Source organism: Geotrypetes seraphini, chromosome 1, assembly GCF_902459505.1.
Source record: "Geotrypetes seraphini chromosome 1, aGeoSer1.1, whole genome shotgun sequence".
In the NCBI taxonomy this organism is placed as follows: Eukaryota; Metazoa; Chordata; class Amphibia; order Gymnophiona; family Dermophiidae; genus Geotrypetes; species Geotrypetes seraphini.
Window position 1 is genome coordinate 71,913,154 of NC_047084.1, and position 5,625 is coordinate 71,918,778.

The following is a 5,625-nucleotide window of genomic DNA, read 5'->3' on the forward strand; positions in this document are numbered from 1 at the left end:
ACCAAAACCCTTATCCATGCCCTCATCACCTCATGCTTAGACTACCGCAACTCATTGCTCTCAGGCCTCCCACTTAGACATCTTGCTCCTCTCCAATCTATTCAGAATTCAGCTGTATGACTCATATTTTGTGAGAGCTGCTATACTCTGTGGAGGGCTTCAATGGCTGAGAGGGTGTAGATGGACTGGAGTGAGCTTTGACAGAGACTTCAGTAGTTGGAACCTAAGAACAGTACCGGGCAGAGCTTTGGATTCTTGCTCAGAAATAGCTAAGAAGAAGAAGAAAAAAACAAACAAACACATTTTTAGATTGAATCAGGTTGGGCAGGCTAGATAAACCATTCGAGTCTTTATCTGCTATCGAGTCATCTACTATGTTACTATGTTACCCTTCTTTTAAAGTCACTTCATTTGCTTCCCATCCATTTCCGAATACAATTCAAACTCCTCTTACTGACCTACAAATGCACTCACTTGGCTGCCCCTCACTATCTCTCTGTCTGTGCCCTTCTCTTCCTCCGCCAACACCAGACTCTGTCCCTTCTACCTTGCGGTGCCATATGCTTGGAACAAGCTGCCCGAATCCCTTTGGCGGTCTTCGTCTCTGGCAATGTTCAAGTCCCAGTTAAAAGCTTTCAACTCCTAACTCCTCTCACCTTGGGTTCTGCATCCTTTACCCTATTTGCAAACAGTTTTTTCAAGGTATATTTGTCAAATACACTATCACTAGTAAACATTCATCTTGACAACATTCACACACTGTGTTGAGTATGGCAGCTGGAAATCACTCACATTTTACTGAAATCGAGCCTCAGAAACAATGGCAAGGCATAACAAGCACTCACCAAGCTTAGTTCAGCCACACAGGCAAAGACACATCAATCATAGGCGTCTACAGTAAAAAAACTCAAATTTGAGAAAAATCTGCGCTGGCCTCGGTTGCAGAGCAAAAAAATCACAGTGCACATCAACACAAAACAGTGTGTAGAAACGTGGTCATACAAAAAACACAAAGGCCACAAAAACAAAAAATAGAAAAATCCAAAAAACACAGTCAAGCCAAGTACCTAGCTGGAGATAGTTGGAGCGCACTATCATGGAAGACTGAAGACGGGCTCACTTATCCCAGTAAATTCCACGGTTCATAATCCAGTGCTCAACCTGCATTAATCCCTCCAGTAGTTCAAGTTGTAAATCCTACACGCTTTATTCTTTCAACTTCACCGCCAGCAAGCAGGTATACTTTCCATTCCGGCTGCCGGCCACACCCCTCACTGCTTCCAACCATCAGTCCAACAGTATATACCATAGCTGCTATCAGTACTACCAGCCCATGGTAAGAGACATCCAACAATAAACCCTTCCTCGACAAGAGTCTTGTTTCACTTCATCACGCTGCTTCAGGATAAAAGGGCTCAAAACAAAAAAATCTGAAGCGTTTTTTCCATCACCATGGCAATGGCTCCGAAGTGGCAGGCACATTTAAATGCACCTCCTTAGACGTCACAAGCATCATCACAACATTCCACACCATAATTAAAGGCACACAGCCACTGCATACATCAGTAAAAAGCCTGCCATTCAATGGCATTAAGTCCTCTGGGTTCCAGTTTTTGTAAGGTATAAATCCAGAATTGTTCTCTCTGTCCTAGCTTTTTCTTCCCTTAACCCTATATGTCATGTTTTTCTGTCCAAGTTAGATTGTAAACTCTTTTGAGAAAGGACCACCTATTAAATGTCAAAATGTACTGCACTGTCTACACCTTTCAGCTCTATATAAGTGATAAATAGTAGAAGTAGTAGTAAACACACAACACATCTGCCTCTCCCTATCATGCACACAACACATAAATCTGTCAATCACCAACCCATATACCTCTCCTGTGGCATTTATACCCAGCCCCTCCCCAGGAGCTGTCTCCCAATGAGGACTCCTTCCTCATACTAAATTCTCTCCAGCTTTTTTATCTTCTCCTGCACCTGCACATATTCCCCAACTCCCTCCAGTAGCCCCCACCCTGTTGGAAGCAGTAACTGCAGCAACATGGGATTGTAAAGCCATGTGAGACAGCCAGTACCTATTCTTCTCCTAGGTTCCACCCCCTCCTAGTTTATGTATGAGAGAAAAGGATTGGGAGAGGAATGTGCAATGAATGCATCACATGCTTTTACAGTCCCATGTAGCTGACACTACTATTGCTGTTGGACCTTTGACCAGTCCTACTTTAATAATAAAGCTGCCAAGTTACCCAATTCCAGGCTGGAGGTTTTGGGACAGTCTTGAATTTCTCACTACCCTGCCCTGGTGCATTATGGGACTTGCCACACTGATTTCAATGGGCAGCATTCTGAACTACAATTCCACAATGTTTTAGGATGTAAGTTCAAAGCCAGGAGCAGCCAAAAAGTTTCCAGCCTGGAACTAGATAACTTGGCATCTCTGTAATAAACTTATATTTGCGGGGAAGGAATGGGAGGTTGTTGGGGAGCTATCACAGAACCAGGGAAATGCACCATTATGCTTCACTATGGAGCCAAAGCATAAAGCTACCATGGGTAGAAACATGTGTTTAATGAACAATTTGCATGCTCATTAATAGCTGTTGGACATAAAAATTAGAGCTTCCAAGTTATCAGGTTCTAGGAGGGAGACCTTTTAGCCATTTCTGGTTTTAAACTTACATTCAAAAGCACTGTGGTAGTTACTGATTCTACCTATTGAAATCGGTGCTGCATGTCCCATAATGCCTCAGGATGAGGTTGGCAGAAATGTAGGACTGGCCTGAGTATCTTGGAAGCGCTGAAAAAGGATTTCTGTGCCGAAGTTAACATGTGCAGTAGACATCAACACACAGCATATTAAAATGCTTATTAAGGAGCCTTTTAGCTAACATGCATCAATGCAGAGCTGCGTGCTGATATCTGCAAAGCAGGCATAATGTAATAGACTACCACCAGGTCTAAAGCAACATAGAGAGGTCCTATCTAGGGTTACCAGATGTACCCAGACATGTCCTCTCCTATACCCTAACAATTCTTCCTCTCTCCTTTCTACCCACCCGGTGCATCATTTCATCCTCTCTCACCCATCCCCCTGTGCAGCAGCTTTCCATTCCTCCTTCCCATACCCTGTGCAGCAGCACTCCACCGATCCTCCCACCATGAAACCTGATATACCTCTGAGGCCTCCTAAAAAAGCAGCAGCAGTGGCGCTCTGAATGGCCGCTTTGCAACCTGCCCCACTAGGGCTTCCCTCTGCAGCGTCACCGATGTCATCAGTGACACAGCAGAGGGAAGACCCCGGTGGGGAAGGCCGCAAAACAGCCCATTCAAAGCGCCACCACTGCCGCTATTTTAGGAGTCCTCTGAGGTATATCAGGTCTCACCAGGGTGGGGGGGGGGTCACTGAATCAGTGAGTCTAGTTTCATATGGTGGAGGGGAGGGAGACATGCATGAAGAAGAGAGAGGGAGAAATATTGGACAAAGGGTGGAGGGCAGGGAGAGATGGTGCATGGGGAAGTAGAAAGAAATGTTGTACATGATAATGGAGGGAAGGAAAGGAGAGATGCTGCATGGAGGGGAATGGAGAGGTTTGACCCAGGGCACAAGGCAGGGGGAGACAGAAAGAGATGGTAGACAGTGGGAAAGAAACAAATGTTAGATATGACAGTGGAAGGTAGAAAAAAAAATTTCTGTTTTGTGATTACAATATGTTAGATTTGAAATGTGTATCCCGCCAGAGCTGGTGTAAGACAGTGAGCGTGAGCTAGAGAGAGTAAAAGTATTTTTTATTTTGTTTACACCACAGCACCGGCGTGGGGTTGGAGAGGGCAAAGGGGGTGGAGTGGGTGGAAAGACTACAAAATAAACTTGCCAGGATGTTTGAAAAAACGCCCGATTGGACAGGAAAAGTGAGTCGAATAGAATCGAAAAATTGATTCAATAGGCTGAATCGAATCGAATTGAAAAAAATTTTCCCTGAATCGGGCAGCACTAGTGCCTACCAGTGTTTAAGAATGGGTGATTAGGGCTGCACAGAGTGATGGGCATGGCTCTGGCCACCTTGGGCTAGATTTACTAAGCAAACCAATCATATACCGATCAGTTTGCGACCCAATTTTACTCCGGCCTGATTCACTTACCTCGCTGCCGACCATCTTCCGCATGCAAATGAGGGGAACGGCATGCAAAGTAGGCAGGGATGCGATTCACTAACCAAAACTCTGCAACACCGACTGGGCTGGCTGATCACAAACAAGCGACTGCTGAGGACCAGTTGTTCAAGCCCTTTCCCGACTGCCCTGCCTTCTGGTGCCCTGCTCTCTGCCCTGTTTTTCTGCTCACTGCCCTGAACTCCTGCTTTCAGCCCTGCTTCCTGCTTTCAGACTCTCCCACCTGCCCCAAACTCCTGCCTGCCACAAACTCCTGCAGCCCTGACTCTCCCGCTGCCCTGACCTCCTGCCTGCCTGGATCTCCTGCTTCCCCTGATTGCCTGCCTGCCCCGACTCTCTCACCCTTCCCCGCAGTGCAAGTCCATGGTTTTAACCCGCAGGCTTAAAGCGGGTTAAAACCATGGGCTCCAAAAAAGTTAAAAAAAAAAAAAAATTCTCTGCCAGGCCCAGAGGTCCAGCGCATGCGCTGGGATCGCTACAGAGCGATCCGGGCAGGCAGTTTGGGGCATGATTCTGATTGCCCTCATGATTTGTGAATCCGATCTGATCTGTGCCCTTAGTGAATATAGCCCTTTGTTGGGCAGACTGGATGGACAATGTGGATCTTTATCTTCCATCATTTACTCTGCTGCTTTATTATATACAGGTACTTAAGCCTGGATTCTAAAAGCGGTGCCAGCTTCTAAGTTAATTGTTTTAATTAGCTATTAAGAGAAAGGTAAATGATTGCGCCATTAAAAGTCAATTAAAAAGAAAGGGTGGAAGGAGTAGTACTGCCCGATTCGCGATTCAAATCGATTCTCCGATTCACTTTGGGTGAATCGATTCGAATCGGTTTGTTTTTTAAGAAAATCGGACTTACCAATTTGTTGGCCCCCTTGTTAGAGACCCGTTTAGGCTTTCTGTCTGACACCGGATTCCTTGCTTCTGGTGTAACTTCCGGTTTTGCAAAAACGGAAGTTACATCGAAGCAAGGAATCCGGTGGCAGAGGGAAAGCCCGAACGGGTCTCTGGTGCAGATCAGCGGCAGCAAGACTCCCTCCCAGCCGCAAGTATTTCTCTTCTCCACCCTGTCCAGGCAAAAGCAGCGGTAGCAAATGCAATTCACTACCCTGCTGCTACTCTGGCCGTCTTCTCTCCATTCGACCGCCCAAGTGGAAACAGGAAATTTTCACTGAGGGCGGGTCGCAGTGAAGAGAAGACGCAAGGAGTAGAGGAAGGAGTGGATCGCTACCGCCACCAGCAACACATTGTACAATAACGTCAAAATAAAGGTAGTTAAAGCTTTCTGAACTTTGCAAGAAGCCATCAAATGGAACTATGAGCACTGGCAGATTTGGGGAAACTACATTCTTACCAGTACTGATATAGGAGAGTTTTCAGAAGCTATTAAAGCTTATCACTGACTTATGGATTTACAGGACAAATAGAAAGATATTCAGGTACTGAACA